Source organism: Macrobrachium rosenbergii, chromosome 19 (genome assembly GCF_040412425.1).
Source record: "Macrobrachium rosenbergii isolate ZJJX-2024 chromosome 19, ASM4041242v1, whole genome shotgun sequence".
NCBI lineage: Eukaryota > Metazoa > Arthropoda > Malacostraca > Decapoda > Palaemonidae > Macrobrachium > Macrobrachium rosenbergii.
The window spans coordinates 522,794-540,038 of record NC_089759.1 but is presented as its reverse complement, the minus strand read 5'-3'; the positions used below and the strand labels follow the sequence as shown (position 1 = coordinate 540,038).

Genomic DNA, 17,245 nt, shown 5'->3' with positions numbered 1-17,245 from the left:
AAATCATTAAGAATAACAGAGTGAGAAGTGGCACGCCCTTGCGCCCATACCTTGGCACCGGGCGTGCGTGTTAGCCCTCCTGAAGGAGTCGCGCCCTTCCGGTGCACTTTCTCGCCCTGGGACTGAAGTGATAGTCCGGGCCGTAATTTATAGGCGAAAGACGATAAATTCCGCCTAACACAATAAAACCCTCACTCTTTTTTTCCTTAGCTCTTCTGCCAATATCATTTACTTTCTTTTAGTCATTTATTTATCTTTAATTTTAATGAATCGCGAGTCATAAACTCTTGCCCTTGTGATTTAAATGCCCCTTTTGTAAGCTCTGAGGGACGTGTCCCGCCTTTCATATCGGTCAAGTTTCATTCGTAACGTCTTGGTAATTTTCCTTTTGTTATTATTATCCCTTTTCCCCTTCCATTCCTTCCAAGATCGCTGTTTGTCCTACCCCACATCTTTTGTCTGCTCGCCCGTCATAACATTGAGTTGGCAGTAGGCGCATAAAATTAGCGTAGTTTAAGGTTAGCGAATTAAAACCTCGCATCGAATACTCTCGCCCGCGCATACGACGGTCAAATTCCCGGTGTGTGGGTCATCCCTCAGCTCGCGTTGAAGCGATAGCTGAGCCAAGTGCGTTAAAACGAAGATAAATTATCAATGCGAATATGTATAGTCATTACAGTATCGTGAAAAGGGGATGTCATTTACAAAAATAAACGCTGTTTTTCATTTACACAGCCTCTTCAAGGCAGATTGTACTAACCGCATGCATTTTATCTAAAATTAAGTAACCGTGTATTTTAATTCTTGAACAATAACCATTTCTTTTCATTTGTTGGCCATAGCCTCATATACGTGGTCCTATAATCTTAATTAATTCACAATTGTTCGAGTCACCTCATAAAGTTACAGTGGGTAACCAAATCTAAAGTAATTATTCTTTTGCAAGTGTTTAAATCACTTTGCGTTCTGTTAACGAAAATTGTCCCAATATGTTATTAAAAGTAATGTCTCAGCTTCATAAGACCCTTAGGAGTAAAGTTCATTGCAAGGCAGAATGTAGAGTAACGTAAAGCATTTGCCGCTCATTCTTGAATATCGATGTACACACCCGAAGGAGGTATGTACATCATCTTGTATGGGGAGGTATTATGATTAGCAAGAATTCGCTAGCAAATTGCCTCCCCCCCCCCTCCTTTGTTGTGGTTGGTTGTTGTTGTGTTTCATTTACTGCCAGCCGGCCGATCGATAGACCATCTGTCTATCGACTTAAAAACAGGGGTTTAAAAGATTAAAGGCGCTCCCATTTTTGATAAAGATCTTTCCTTCGAGGCAAAAGTAATCTGGCAGGCGTTTCTCCTACAGGCCAAAACCTCCCCTGCGGGCAGCAGGTGCAATGAGTCAAAGCATCTGTGTTGGGCGCACCCCTGCCCCAAAGGAGGATAAAGGCAAAAAGCCCACGAGGTCCCAGGCACACGCTGGCTGGAAGATATGGAGTGAACTTGTGAAGACGTCCCCAACACCTGGCCCCATCGATGCCCTTGCATCCTAACCACGTGGCCCTTCCCAAAGTATACTTCTCCTCGTGCCCTTCAACCGTATTCCTCGAGCCCACACGCCATTGCTTTGAGTTTCGAGGAGTCCCCATCGCCTTGCCCCTTTACGGAAGCCCTTGCATCTCACCACGTGGAAGAAACTCGTCCTCGGAAATCGCAAGTCATCCACGGACCGCCTTCTACACGCCCTCGGAAAATCTGCTAAGGTAAAGTGCCCTGGAAGAGCCCCATTTCAGTCACGCTTTTGTCTCGTAATATTTTCTTAAAGAGAAAGCCAGAAATCTCCCTTGTCTAATGTCCGTGCGCCTCTTGCATCGGCAGTATTAATTCTTTATTACTCCTTTGGCACCCTCAGTGCAGCCTCGAATTCATTATTCTTTTGTCTATTTTCATTACTGGCGTATAATGTGCATATCTCTCATTTCAGAGGGATGCTATTTCGTGGAAGCTTCTCGGACTGTGGCTGGAATTCCCAGTTTAATTCAACCTACTGAGTTCCTCTTTCCCGTACTAATGTCATTTATGTAAATACACTACTTTAAATGTGCCCACGTGTTTTACGTAATATTTCCCTCAGTAACCAGAGCCCTATGCTCATATGAAATTCTCCTTTGTTTTCCTCTTTTTACGTTTTCCCGTACCCACGAAGTCAGAATCACAAGGCTAAATTAACTTAAACTGTTGCTACCTGTCTCACAGAGCATATTTCAAACTAAAACCACGGAAAAACGTAAAAATATATATATATATATATATATATATATATATATATATATATATATATTGTATATCCTTAGAAGACGGAGCTGCAGCTCTAGGTACATCTCACCGGGGGAACCACAGGGAAAGGCATCGTACTCAGGCACATTTATTTTGCCAACGTTTCACGATTCATAATCGCATCCTCAAGGCTATAATATAGATACAACGAACTTTAAAACCAAGCACTACATAATCCATTAAAATTACGCAGTATTTAATCAAATTTAATGAACATCAGCATGTAGAAAACTTGAAAATAATTTATGAACATCTTAAAATAGGAAATTATACTAAACACTAAAAATATGTACAAAATATCTGTAAGATTCTAAAAACAGTAAAATTATATAAAACACTAAAAAATTAAGGCCATTCTGTACCTTATCCTCGCAAAGGACAGCAGTGACTGAAAGAGTTTCATAAAAAAAACAATGCACCTTAGGCAAAAAACAACTGAACAGAGGAGGATTGCGTATTTAAAGACGGAACTATCTTTTTTATCGTAATGGACTCCAAGTTTGTTAGGTCATTTTCATTATGTACTTGACCTATAATTGTAAAGTCCTTATCATCAATATCACAGTTTTTGAAAGTAAATTGTATTTTTCCTAACTATACAAACCTGAGGTCCTTTACATTAGGAATTACTTTCAACGGAGGCTGGAAACAGCCGTTAAACTCTTGAGCAAGATGGTTAGGCAGTAACTACTGCCAGGTGGGCGGGAATACCCGCCTGCCCGGATGTAAACATTCCAGTTTGCCTTTCGGTAGAGGTTCAGATTGAGGGGTGGCATCAGGTGGGCATAGTATGTAATGTAAAGGACCTCAGGTTTGTATAGTTATGAAAAATACAATTTACTTTCAAAAACTGTGATTTGTTCCAACATAATACACAAACTGCTGGTCCTTTACATTAGGAAGACTCACTGGTTGGAAGGAGGAATCTGAGTGAGTCTCCTGAACTGACTGGAGTTCTGCACACCTGAGCTACTCCTGGTCAAAAGTGCGAGGAGGAGTACCATGCCTCTGACATACTGATCAGAGTGTAGGAACTGCAAGATCAAATGTCAGATACTGGACCTTTTTGCATGAGTAAGGAAACGTAACTCCTATGAAATAGGCTGGAAGGATCTAGAGTCGGAGGCAGCAAGGAAAACCTGAGATAGGGTTCCTTTATTGCCAGTCTCTCTTTCCTCCCCTTGCTAGAGGAAGGAGCAGAATTGCTTCTATGATTCTAGAAGAAAAATAGAACGGGTGCTCGATGTGCAGTCTTACCGCATCAGTGCCAGTTCTAGCAGCTATTGGTTCAAGTCTTATTCTCATCCCTAAGGAGGAGAAGTTGGAGGATGGGGAAGGAGGAGGAAGAGAGGCCAGTCACTCTAGGAATCCTTCTCACTTCCAGAACCAACACCTTAGGTGAGATGCTACTCGTCCTCTGGAAGGAGCCGGGTAAGACAACACAACTTGTTGAGCAGCCACCACAGAGCAAAGAAATAAAGGTTCCAAGGTCCTGTGGGCAAGACCGAAGGAAGAAGACAAGAATGTGGTCTAAGAGACCACATCTTGCTTCCAGACCGACAGAAACTTCCGGAATAAGAGGGATGGACCTAGCCATCGCCTTCGTGAGCTCTCAGGTGGAAGGTACTGGTATCGTCATCATCAGCTGCCGAGTACTTCCTTTGATCGCTTCACGAAGTCAGGAGGAAAATGTGTCCTTAGACACTTCTTCCTTGGGAGAGACAGTACTAGCGAAAACGTTGACGACATCCAGGTTAGGAATGTTGAGCCTTTCGGAAAGTACCACAGCTCTCTAATAGGAAAAAGTAACGAATGATCTGGATCATCGACACAAAGTCCAAGGAGGAGGGGAACAAAAAGGACTCGAACCCGGCAGTAGATGCCAATGGATTCGGAGTCCACCTACGACATCTGAGAAGGAGTCGAGGTATGATCCCCATCGCTGTTCTTCCATCTTCTATGTCAAGGTTGGAGTAAGATGAGAGATGGTCCTAAGAGGGCATATCCCTATCTGACGACTCTCGTAAAGCGCGTGCAGAGCACGGACAGGAACCCTAAACGAGAGTCGCATGCCATTCAGGGAACAGTTCCCTGGGACAGCACAACTGAAGAAGCTTCTCGTCCGTAGCTAACTCTCGACTGAGGAGAAGAAGGCTACTTTAGATAGAAGACTAGGTCGCAAGGGCCTACGTTCTTCACAAATGAAAGGGAGAGAAGGAATCCTTGGCGGAGAAGACGAGGAAGTCCAGACTTGAAGAGCGACTCTGACCCAAGAAGAAGCTCCGTCAACGATACCATCAGCGAAGACAGATCCAGTCCCTGGGACAGTGTTGCAGAGGACTTCAAGGGATATCCAGCTATATCCGTTGCTGCTTGGCGAGAAAGCCTATGCTTGCAAGGAAAGCTGGAAGGTCTCCCAGTCTTGAACACACAGGGATGTACTGCCTGAAGAACCGCTTCTTGTGTAGGTGCTACAGGAGGTTGGGTCAAGCAGAACTCTTCTCGATGCCTCGGTTATCAGGTCAGATGAAGGCAAAGTCTTCAAGTATTTGTCTGTAACTCAGGGTGAGCAATGCTTGTGAACCCCTAGAGAAACGGACAAATATGGAGGGAAAAACATAGATATCGAGTTTTTCCCAAAAAGACAGCATGCCTCACCGAAGCAGCCCCTGCTCTGGTATGAAGGAGCGAGAAAAACTACCGACTTGTTGTGCAGGGAGGCAACAGAAGGACGGTAGGGATTTCTTAGTCGAGCAGTCTCTGCATGAATCTTTGTGAAGAAAAGAGTGAGCAGCATGTTCTTTCCCGATCACTCAAACCCGAGGCCAGGCTTGCCTACCAATACATCCCCACCAGGAATGCATCTGGTTAGTTCAGCTGTCGAGTGTGTAATAGAACAACACTCGAGTACCTGCAAATGTCGAGATGAAACAGGCGGAAAAAACGATTACCTCTTGTTTGTCGACAAATACCACTACTGTGGTTTTGTTGTTCAACGAAACCACTGAGTGTCGAAAAACTCACCCTGAATTCTCGAACAGCCAAAAGGCTGCCCTGAGCCCAGGACGGTAATGAGAAGGTACTAATCGTCTCGGTCACACAACTTCAAGACAAGGTCTTACTGGTGTGCGCCTATTTCTCAATCGGTGAATCCGTAAGTAGACACAAGATGTGAGGGGAATATGCAAGCATATTCGAAGGTTCCTTCAATCAAGCATTAGTCTAACTCCTTCCTCATACTTCGAAGAGGAAAGAGGGACAGAGGAATGGAAGCAGACTTCCATTCTCCACCATGGGGAAGCTTCTGCAAGATGACAGGGTACCGAGACAATTAGCTCTATCCGGGCTGGCATTTCCCGAATCAGGAGCATGGGAGAGGAGGCGGGATGGAAGTTCGATGGAAAGAATTGCTGAGACCTAAGGGAAATTGATACTTCTCCTGAAGGAATCCATTCCCAGATCTCGGCAATGTCGCTGCCAGTACTAGAGACTCGATAAGTATCATTTCGTCCAGGCATCAGCAGTAGGAGAACTACTACTGGTCAATACTTCTTTCCTATCTTCCTTTCTTCCCTCCTCCCATATGGGAAGAAGAGGACTGTGTGTTCTGCAATCTTCTTCTGAAGCCTGGGACTTCTTAGCTAAGGAGTTGAGGGGGGCTGGCTTGAACTCGAGGTCAAGTTGAGATGACTAAGACCCAAAGGTCTTGGCCATCGTCCAAAGGACAAGGCAGTGCCTTGGTACGAACCTTGATTACCAAGGTATCTGGCAAATTTCTGAAAGAGAAAGGCAGAACCAAGTAAAGGTTCGTTCCTAAGGGTCGAGCCAACTTGTGACTTACGAAACTGGAGATCCGAATTGAGACAAAGTCCTTCTTCTTAGCACCAGAATTAGCCAAAAACTGCAGTCGGCAAGACCCTCCGAGGCAAGGAGAATTCATATTCTGTCGAGGCAGGGGAGAAGCTTGGTGTCTCGACCTGAATTAACTCCTTCGAAGAAAAGAATTCATCAGGTCAAGAACACTCCCAGAAGCCAGGACCGCGGCCGTCACCAACACTCTCGGCCCCTAGGGAACTGCCGACGAATCGGCGCAAAGTTCTCCGAAAACATGAGGGCGATCGTAACTTGAAGAGGAAGACCCTCGCTATTTCCAAAGCGTGAAACTCCTGTACTTCTCCCCTTGAAGGGAGACCTGGACAGATCCCATGAAACCCTCCTTGGCTACCTGGTTATACTACGAGAGAATCGGGCTACCGACACCCAAAAGCACGCCAGGCAGCAGAACTCCGAAGAAGTTTGTCAGAGCTCTATCTGCTCGTCTCGCTCCTCTTGGAACAACCGAGAGGAGAAGAGAACAGGTGAGGAGAAAGAGTATCCCTACCTGTCCTGCCAGTAAGATAAACAAGATAGGCAGACCGTGAGCGATAATCAACCGAAGAAGATGACTGACACACTGGGGAAGAAGAGTATTTGTGCCGTGGCAAAGCGCTTTCCTGAGAAGAGCAAAAAGTTCACTCAAACAAAAAACGAGTAGGGCCAAGCTGAGCCGCACCGAACCGAGCCGATCACAAGAACACGATCGAGCTGGTTGGTATGCGGTGGACTGGGAGGCAGGCGGGGCGAGCCAAACCGAGCCGAGCCAGTCTCGCAAGCTGAGTCGAGCCGAGCTGATTGCACGAACACAATTAGAACTGGGCAGGCCGGAACTCATCTGCCATGAACTATTGCTAGTTTCCCCAACTCCAAACTCCTTCGAGGCCAAGGCCCCTCGAGAAAAAGGTTCAAAGGGGAATTCTGTGTCTGTTATCTTGCATGCTCGAACCCTAAAGTTGAGACACAAGAATGAAGCCCAACCGAGCAACCGAAGCAGCTGGTGGGCAGTACCAAGACACCCGGGCACCTCGGCACCCAGACACCTGGGTGTCTCGGCACCCAGACACCTGGGTGTCTCGGCACCCAGACACCTGGGTGCCTCGGCACCCAGACACCTGGGTGCCTCGGCAACCAGACACCTGGGTGTCTCGGCACTTTCTCTCGTCCTGTGCCCCTCGTCAGGAGAGCGCTTGTGATTCATAGAATTCGAGCTACCCATGAGACTCCCAAAAATCGGGAGCGGCTGCTTTCAGTTTCCTAAGAGATCGAAAGAGCCAAGCACAGAACCAGTCTTAGACGCAGACTTCCAAGACTGGCAACGAGGGCATGACCTCGAGAGGCCGCGCTCTTGCAGTCCGTGAAACGCAAGATTCCACAGGAGAATGCAAATCAGTTCCTGCCCAAGGGCAGGAAAAGCCAATGAGAGAAACTTGTCTCCTGGAAGAGAGTCAGTCCCTTAGAAGTCCTGCAGAACTCCCGAAGGGAATCTCTTCCCTGCTTCTTCTGATGTTCGAACCGACAGGATCAAGACACCAGGCTGGGAACCCGACCAAGCACTGGCAAGCACTCGGGGAGTGCTTGTGGTGCTGGCAGGAAGAACCGAAACACCTGGGTGCCTCGGCCCTTTCTCTCGCACTGCTCCCAAACTGGGCCGAGGATATCTGTCCAGACCAGATCAGGATACTCAATATTCCATAGAATCTCGAGCACTTGGAGCGGCTCGCGAACGAGCGCCCAAAGCAGCCCCTGTCTTCGAGGCGGAACCTCTAGGACTGGGAACAGGATCACAAACCGAGGTCTGCGCACCCACGGCTTCCGAAACACAAAACCCAGGGCTATGTCAATCGGTTTCCTAACCCGAAGGTTGGGAAGAGCCAGCGAGAGACCCACTGCCTCCAAGGGCATCAAGGGGAAGAAGCAGCCTTCCTCTCCTTCGGCCGACGGAGGTCTGTCCAATTCTCGGGACCCCCTTGGACCTCGGGAGAGGAAGGGAAGACGCAGCAGAAGATGAAATCCAAGATAAGATGAAGAAGACGGCGGCTACTTCCACAGGGCGACTTCCTTCACTTCCACTCCGACATCTTCTACAGGATGGTGGACACAAAACACCGTAACCTCCAGGGCAGTCAGGCAGAAACACAACGGATGTGGCCCAGGACACCACCACCAGGAGAAGCAGCAGGCATGATCAGGACAGCCGATGCAGGAGCTATGGCAGTGGTTCGGAAGGCAGGAGCTACTGCAACGGCCAGGAACATCACTTCAACATGGCGACTTCCTTCATCTTCACACCGACATCTTCTACAGGATGGCGGACATCGTAACCTCTGGGGCAGCTGGCAGAAACACAACGGAAGCGGCCCCTGGCACAACTGCCAGGAGAAGCGGCAGGCATGATCAGGACAGCCGATGCAGGAGCTACAGCAGAGGTTCGGAGGGCAGGAGCTATTGCAACGGCCAGGAACATCACTTCCACAAGGCAACTTCCTTAACCTTCACGCCAACATCTTCTACAGGATGGTGGACATCGTAACCTCCAGGGCAGCTGGCAGGAACACAACAGAAGCGGCCCCGGGCACGACCACTAGGAGAAGTAGCAGGCACAATCAGGACAGCTGATGCAGGAGCTACGTTAGCGGTTCGGAAGGCAGGAGCTACTGCAACGGACAGAAATGTCACATGAAAGTCACCAGCAACGACAGGAACGATCAGGGTGGCTGCGGCAGGAGACCAGGAAGTGCAGCCCAGAGACTGTCGTCGAGTTAACAAGAGCATAATACAGGGAACAGCAGGAGCAGATGGACCACAGATACGCTGGAGGCAGTGCAACAGCATACATGAAGACCAGCAATGACAGCGATCGATCCACATCGGCGGGAACAGAGTCAGAACGATCCCGACGTGGAAATACTCGTATGTCATCTAACCAGGTAATGTGGTTGATACCAAAGCAACACTAAATGAACGTTGGGACTGCTTCATGCGATTTATCTTTTGATATATCCAGCCAACTACTGCTGTCTGCGATGCTCACTGTCAACCTGAAAGAAAAGGCAAAGATGATTAGTAGAGGGAGACTCCTCTCGCTACAAGGGGAACTGCCCTACGCAGCGGGAGGAGGTACTCTAGAAGGGGTTGCCCGATCGCTCTCACCCCTGGTCTTCGCCAGCAGGCGGCGAAGAGGGCCAGGAGAAAGATCTGCTAAAGGGGAGAAGGAAGAACCCACGGGAAGAGAAAAAGGACGGAGAGTAGGCCACCAAGGGCGCCATGGAAGGGGAACTTACTGACGATGCCTGCAACCTCCCACCCGACCCATAGTTCTCCAAGCGCAGGCAGCGAGCAACACTCAGCATAAGTAGGAAGGAAGTAGTGATGCCCCTTATACACGGAGGGCAGAAGCCCAAGAAGGGAAGCGAACTCTTACGTCCCGATCAATGTAGGGGAGCGAAGATATTACGTCCCAAACTATATCTCCGAATGTACAGGGGCGCCTTCAGCATCTACGTAAAGGGCTGCTAGAAGAGAAGCATTACCACTCAGTTACGCCTCTCCAATTACGCCCTTGGCCGTCAAACCCAAGACACAGCGCAGGGAATGACGGCTTATGCAAGGTTATCACAAATCGTGGGTTTGTATTAATAAATATCAAACACACGTATATATAAACTAAAAAGCAGAAAGATCCCACCGGGATAATAAGAGCTTAACGACAGTCAGGCAGAGAGAACCAATACCACGTCAGCAATGCACGATGGCCAAAAGCAAACTGGAATGTTTACATCCGGGCAGGCGGGTATCCCCGCCTACCTGGAGGTAGTTACTTCCTAACCACCTTGCTCAAGAGTTTAACAGACATTTTCAGCCTACGCCTTAAAGTAATTCCTAATGTAAAGGACCAACGGTTTGTATATCATGTTGGAACAAATGGGGAATTACATAATACTGAAATTCAAGGCTGGGAAAATCAACTGCAAATGACAAAGTATCTATAACACTTGGCATTAAGAAAAGATATTGAGATGGAAAAGGAGCAATCAAAGACATGGTAGATGTGGAAGCGGCAAGATTATGAAGAGCCAAAACACCATTAAATTGGCATATATGAGGACCTGGACTAGATAATAATTAATGCAGATAGTATAACAATTTTTAAAGTAAATTGTATTTTTCCTAACTATACAAACCCGAGGTCCTTTACATTAGGAGATACTTTCAGGCGTGGGCTGGAAACGGCCGTTAAACTCTTGAACAAGGTGGTTAGGCAGTAACTACCTCCAGGTAGGCGGGGATACCCGCCTGCCGGATGTAAACATTCCAGTTTGCCTTTTGGCCCAGGTACAGATTGAGGGTGGCATGAGGTGGGCATAATTGTAAAGGACCTCGGGTTTGTATAGTTAGGAAAAATACAATTTACTTTAAAAATTGTTATTTGTTCCGACACAATATACAAACCCTCGGTCTTTACATTAGGAGACTCACTGACTGGAGGGAGGAATCTGAGAAAGTCTCTCTGAACTGACTGGAGTTCACCACCTTGTCTTCCCTTCCTGGTCGTGAGAGCGAGGAAGGAAAAACTGCCTCTGACAAAAGATCGGGTTGTAAGAAACGCAGGATCAGTTGTCAGACTTCTGGGTCCCTTTGCATGAAAGAGGAAACGTCAGTTCATGCAAAGTAGGCTGGAAGAATTTGACGTCGGATGACAATAAGGCAAATACAAGCATTGGGTTGTCTCATAGTCATGGTCTCCTTCCTCCCCTTGCAAGAGGAAGGAGTGGGGTTCTTCTATTAACCTGAACGGAAATAGAACGGGAGCTCCTGTTATGCGCTTATCTGCCTCGATCGCCCGGCCAGCTTGTAAAGGCATGTCCGCTCCTGCCCGTGGGAAGAGAGCCAGGATGGGGAGAAAGAAGAGAGGCCAGTCACTCAACCTCCATTCTCCCCATCACAGCCGTACAACATAGGCGAGATGCAATCCTGTCCCGTTAGGGGAGCTGGATAAGCTACACAACTTGTTGAGCAGCCACCACAGGACCCAAGGAAAAAAGTGTCCAAGGACTTGTGTGCAACATCCCGGAGGTAGAAGGAGGTGAAGGTAGTCTGTTGGGACCACACACCGCCTTCAGCTCCTGTGGTACCGACATATTCTTCAGGAATGCGAGGGATGGACCAAGCCATCGACTTTGTGAGCTCTCGGGTGAAAGGTACCGGTATCGTCGTCATCAGCTGCCAAGTACCTCCTTGATCGCTTCACGAAGTCATGAGGAAGATGTGTCCTTAGACACTTCTTCCTTGGGAGAGACAGTACTGGCGAAAACGTTGACGACATCCAGGTTAGGAATGTCAAACCTTTCGGAAAGTACCACAGCTCCCAATAGGACAAAGTAACAAATGATCTGGATCATCGATACAAAGTCCAAGGAGGGGGAACAAGAAGGACTCGAACCCGACAGTCGATGCCAATGGATTTGGAGTCCACCTACGACATCCGAAGGAAGGATGATCCCCACCCTGTTCTTCCATCTTCTACGCCAAAGCCAGGGTAAGATGAGAGATGGACCTAAGAGGGCATATCTCTATCCAACGACTCGTAGGGCGAGTGCAGAGCACGGACAGGAACCCTAAACGAGTCGCATGCCACCCAGGAAACATTCCTGGGACAGCATGACTGAAGAAGCTTCTCGTCCGTAGCTATCTCTCGACTAAGGAGACGAAGGCTACTTCAGATAGAAGACTAGGTCGCAAGGGCCTACATTCTTCAAAACTGAAAGGGAGAGAAGCAGCCCTCGGCAGAGAAGACGAGGAAGTCCAGACTTTGGCGACTCTGACCCGGGAAGAAGTTCCGACAACGACACCACCAGCGAAGACGGATCCAGTCCCTGGGACAGTGTTGCAGAGGACTTCAAGGGATATCCAGCTATATCCGTTGCCGCTCAGCGAGAAAGCCTGTGCTTGCAAGGAAAGCTGGAAAGTCTCCCAGTCCTGAACCCACAGGGATGTACTGCCTCAAGAACCGCTTCTTGTGTAGCTGCACAGGAGGATGGGTCAAGCGGAATTCTTCTCGATGCCTCGGCAATCAGGTTGGAAGAAGGGGAAGTCTTTAAGTATTTGTCTGTAACTCGGGGTGAGCAATGTTTGTGAACCCCTAGCGAAACGGACAAATATGGAGGAAAAAACGTTGATATCGAAGTTTTCACCAAAAGACAGCATGCCTCAACAGAGCGGCCCCTGGTCTGGTATGAGGAGCGAGAAAACACTACTGACTTGTGTGCAGGGAGGCAACAGAAGGACGGTAGGGATTTCTCAGTCCAGCAGTCTCTGTATGAGTCTTCGTGAAGAAAGAGTGAGCAGCATGTTCTGTCCCGATCCCTCAAACCCGAGGCCAGGCTTGCCTACCAATACATCCCCACCAGGGATGCATCTGGTTAATTGAGCTGTTGAGTGTGCAATAGAACAACACTCGAGTACCTTCAAATGTCGAGATAAAACAGGGAGAAAAAACGATTGCCTCCTGTTTGTCGACAAAAGTCACTACTGTGGTTTTGTTGTTCAATGAAACCAGTGAGTGCCATAAAAACCCATCCTGGATTCTCGGACGGCCAAAAGGCTGCCCTGAGCCCAGGACGGTGATGGGAAGGTACTAATCATCTCGGTCGCACAAATTCAAGACAAGGTCTTTACCAGTGTGCGCCTATTCCTCAACCTGTGAATCTGTGAGTAGACACAAGATTTGAGGGAAATATGAAGGCATATTCGAAGGTTCCTATTATCAAGCATTAGCCTAACTCTTTCCTCATACCTCGAAGAGGAAAGAACAGGGAAAAGGAAGCAGACTTCCATTTTCCACCATGGGGAAGCTTCTGCAAGATGACAGGGAACCGAGACAATTAGCTCTAGCCGGTTGGCATTTCCCGAATCGGGAGCACGGGAGAGGTGGTGGGATGAGAGATCGATGGAAAGAATTGCCGAGACCTAAGGGAAATAGATACTTCTCCTGAAGGAATCCATTCCCAGGTCTCGGCAATGTTGCTGCCAGGTCCAGAGACTCGATAAGCATCATTTTGTCCAGGCATCAGCAGTTGCAATCTTCTTCTGAAGCCTAGGACTTCTTAGCTAAGGAGTTGAGGTGGGCTGGCTTGAACCCAAGGTCGAGTTGAAATGACTAAGACCCAAAATTCTTGGCCATTGTCCAAAGGACAAGGCAGTGCCCTGGTGGGAACCTTGATTACCAGGGTATCTGGCAAATCTCTGAAAGAGAAAGGCAGAACCAAGTAAAGGTTCGTTCCCAAGGGTCGAGCCAACTCGGGACTTACTGAAACTGGAGATCCGGGTGGGACAAAGTCCTTCTTCTTAGCACCAGAATTGCCCAAAAACCTGTGGTCAGCAAGACCCTCCGAGGCAAGAAGAATTCATATTCTGCCGAGGCAGGGGTGGAAGTTTGGTGTTTCGACCTGAATTAACTCCATCGAAGAAAAGAATCCATCAGGTCGAGAACGCTCGGGAAGACAGGACCATGGCAGTCCCTGACATTCTCGGCCCCTCGGAAACTGCAAGGGTTGCAAGTGATGAAGGTTATTCATTGGGAGCAGCGGTCCTGTCCCGGGGATCCTCGCGCCCGGCGAATCGGCGCGAAGTTCCCGAGAACACGGGGGCGTCGTAACTTGAAGAGGAAGACCCTCGCTGTTCCGATCGTGAAACCCTGTACTTCTCCCCTTGGAGGAGACCTTGACAGATCCCATGAAACCCTTCTCAGCTACCTGGTTATAATACGAGAGAATCGGGGACCGACACCCAAAGCACGCCAGGCAGCTGAACTCCGAAAGAAAATTTCGTCGGAGCTCTCTCTGTCCGTCTTGCTCCTCTCGGAACAACCGAAAGGAGAAGAGAACAGGTGAGGAGAAAAGAGTAGCCCTACCTGTCCTGCCAGAATGATAAGCAGGGAGGCGGACCGTGAGCAATAATCAACCAAAGGAGATTACTGCCACACGGGAAAGAAGAGCACCTATGCCGTGGCAAAGTGCTTTCCTGGGAAGAGCAAAAAGTTCACTCGAGCATAGCCGAGAACCCGAATCGGAAAAAACCAAGTAGGGCCGAGCTGAGCCGAGCCAATCACGAAGAAGCGATCCAGCTGGTCGGTATGCGGCAGACTGGGAGGCAGGCGAGATGGGGCGGCGAAACGAGCCAAGCCAGTCTGGCAAGCGAGTCAAGTCGAGCCGAGCCAGTCTGGCAAGCCATGTCGAGTCGAGCCGAGCCAGTCTGGCAAGCCAAGTCGAGCCGAGCCAGAGCCAGACTCATAACTGGGCAGGCCAGACTCGTCTGCTGTGAACAATTGCTAGTTTCCCGAACTCTAAACTCCTTCGAGAGGACCGAGGCGAGGCCCCTCGAGAAGAAGGTTCATAGGGAATTCTCTGTGTCTGCTATCTTGCATGCTCGAACCCTAAAGTTCGAAACACAAGAATGAAGCCCCCGAGCAACCGAAGCAGCTGGCGGGCAGAATTGAGACACCTGAGACACCTGGCGTCGCGGTACACACCGACACCTGGGTGTCCCGGCGACCAGACACCTGGGTGTCTCGGCAACCAGACACCTGGGTGTCCCGGCAGCCAGACACATGGGCGTCCGGCAACCAGACACCTGGGTGTCTACCTGGGCATCCGGCAACCAGACACCTGGGTGTCTCGGCAACCAGACACCTGGGTGTCTACCTGGGCGTCCCGGCAACCAGACACCTGGGTGTCTCGGCACTTTCTCTCGTCCTATGCCTCTCAGAAGGAGAGCGTTCGTGATTCATAAATTGAGCTACCCACAAGACTTCCGAAAATCGGGAGCAGCTGCTTTGTTACCTAATAGATTAAAAAGAGCCAAGCACAGAACCAGTCTTAGATGCAGACTTCCAAGACTGGCAACGAGGGAATGGCCTCGAGAGGCCGTGCTCGCAGCCCAAAAACGCAAGATCCCCAGGAGAACGCAAGATCCCACAGGAAAATGCGAGGCCAACTTGTCTTCGGAAGAGAGTCAGTCCCTTAGAAGTCCTGCAGGACTCCCAAAGTGAATCTCTTCCTTGCTTCTTCTGGTGTTCGAACCGAGAGGATCGAGACACCAGGCTGGGAACCCGACCGAGCACTGGCAAACACTCGGGGAGCGCTTGCGGTGCTGGCAGGAAGAGGAACCAAGACACCTGGGTGCCTCGGCCCTTTCTCTCGCACTGCTCCCGAACTGGGCCCAGGAAAATCTCTCCAGACCAGATCGGGATACTCGATATTCCATAGAATCTCGAGCACTCGGAGCGGCTCGTGAACGAGCGCCCGAAGCAGCCCCCATCTTAGAGGCGGAACCTCTAAGACTCGGGAACGGGATCGCAAACTGAGGTCTGCGCGCCCGCGGCTTCCGAAACACAAAACCCAGGGCTATGCAAATCGGTTTCCTAACCCGAAGGTCGGGAAGAGCCAACGAGAGACCCACTGCCTCCTCGGAAGGAGGCAGTCCCTAAATGTCCAAGGGCATCAAGGGAAGAAGCAGCATCCTTCTCCGGCCGATGGAGGTCTGTCCGATTCTCGGGACCCCAGGACCTCGGGAGAGGAAAGGAAGACGCAGCAGAAGATGAAATCGAAGATAAGATGAAGAAGACGGTGGCTACTTCCACAGGACAGCTTCCTTCATCTCCACTCCGACATCTTCTACAGGATGGTGGACATGAAACATCGTAACCTCCAGGGTAGTCCGGCAGGAACACAACGGACGCAGCCAGGACACCACCACCAGGAGAAGCATGATCAGGACAGCCGATGCAGGAGCTATGGCAGCAGTTCGGAGGGCAGGAGCTACTGCAACGGCCAGGAACATCACCTCAACAGGACCACTTCCTACATCTTCACGCCGACATCTTCTACAGGATGGCGGACATCGTAACCTCTGGGGCAGCTGGCAGGAACGCACGGAAGCGGACCCGGGCACGACCGCCAGAAGCAGCAGGAATGATCAGGACAGCCGATGCAGGAGCTACGGCAAAGGTTCGGAGAGCAGGAGCTATGCAACGGCCAGGAACGTCACTTCCACAAGGCGACTTCCTTCCCTTCACGCCAACGTCTTCTACAGGATGGCAGGGCAGCTGGCAGGAACACAACGGAAGTGGCCCTAGGCACGACCACTAGGAGAAGAAGTGGGCACGATCAGGACATTCGATGCAGGAGCTACGTTAGCTGTTCGGAAGGCAGGAGCTAATGCAACAGACAGAGTGTCATTGAAAGTCACCAGCATCGACAGGAGCGATCAGGGCGGCTGCGGCAGGAGACCAGGAGAGCAGCCCAGAGACTGTCGTAGAGTTGACACGAGCAAAACACAGGGAACAGCAGGAGCAGATAGACCACAGATACGCAGGAAGCATTGCAACAGCATACATGAAAACCAGCAATGACAGCGATCGATCTACATCGGCGGGAACAGAGTCAGAGCGATCCCGACGTGGAAATATGTCATCTAATCAGGTATTGTGGTCGATCCCGAAGCAACACTGAATGAATGTCGGGACTGCTTCATGCAAGATATTCTTGATATATGGTATCCAGCCAACTACTGCTGTCTCTGCAATGCTCACTGTCAACCTGAAAGAAAAACAAATATGATTAGTAGAGGGAGGCTCCTCCGCTACAAGGGGAACAGCCCTACGCAGCGTTAGGAGTTACTCTAGACGAGGTTGTTCGATCGCTCCCCCCCACCCCGGTCTTCGCCCGACGAGCGAGCGAAGAGGGCGAAGGAGAGAGATCTACTAAGGGGAGAAGGAAGAACCTACGGGAAGAGAAAAAAGGACAGAGGGGAGGCCACCAAGGGCGCCGTGGAAGCGGAACTTATCGACGACGCCCGTAACCTCCCACTCAGCCCGCAAATCTCTAAGCGCAGGCAGCGAGAAACACTCAGCAAAGAAGGAAGAAATTAGTGATGCCCCTTACACGGAGGGCGGAAGCCCAAGAAGGGACTAATCTTACGTCCCGATGGATGTAGGGAAGTGAAGAAAAAGCGTCCCAAACTAATCCCGAAAGTACAGG

General features: G+C 49.6%; 1 protein-coding gene across 1 annotated transcript in view; it reads right to left on the bottom strand.

Annotated features, from left to right (window-relative positions):
• Positions 1 to 17,245, bottom strand: part of LOC136848545 (RNA cytidine acetyltransferase-like) — a 427,260-nt gene that overhangs the window by 379,962 nt on the left and 30,053 nt on the right. The window lies entirely within an intron of this gene.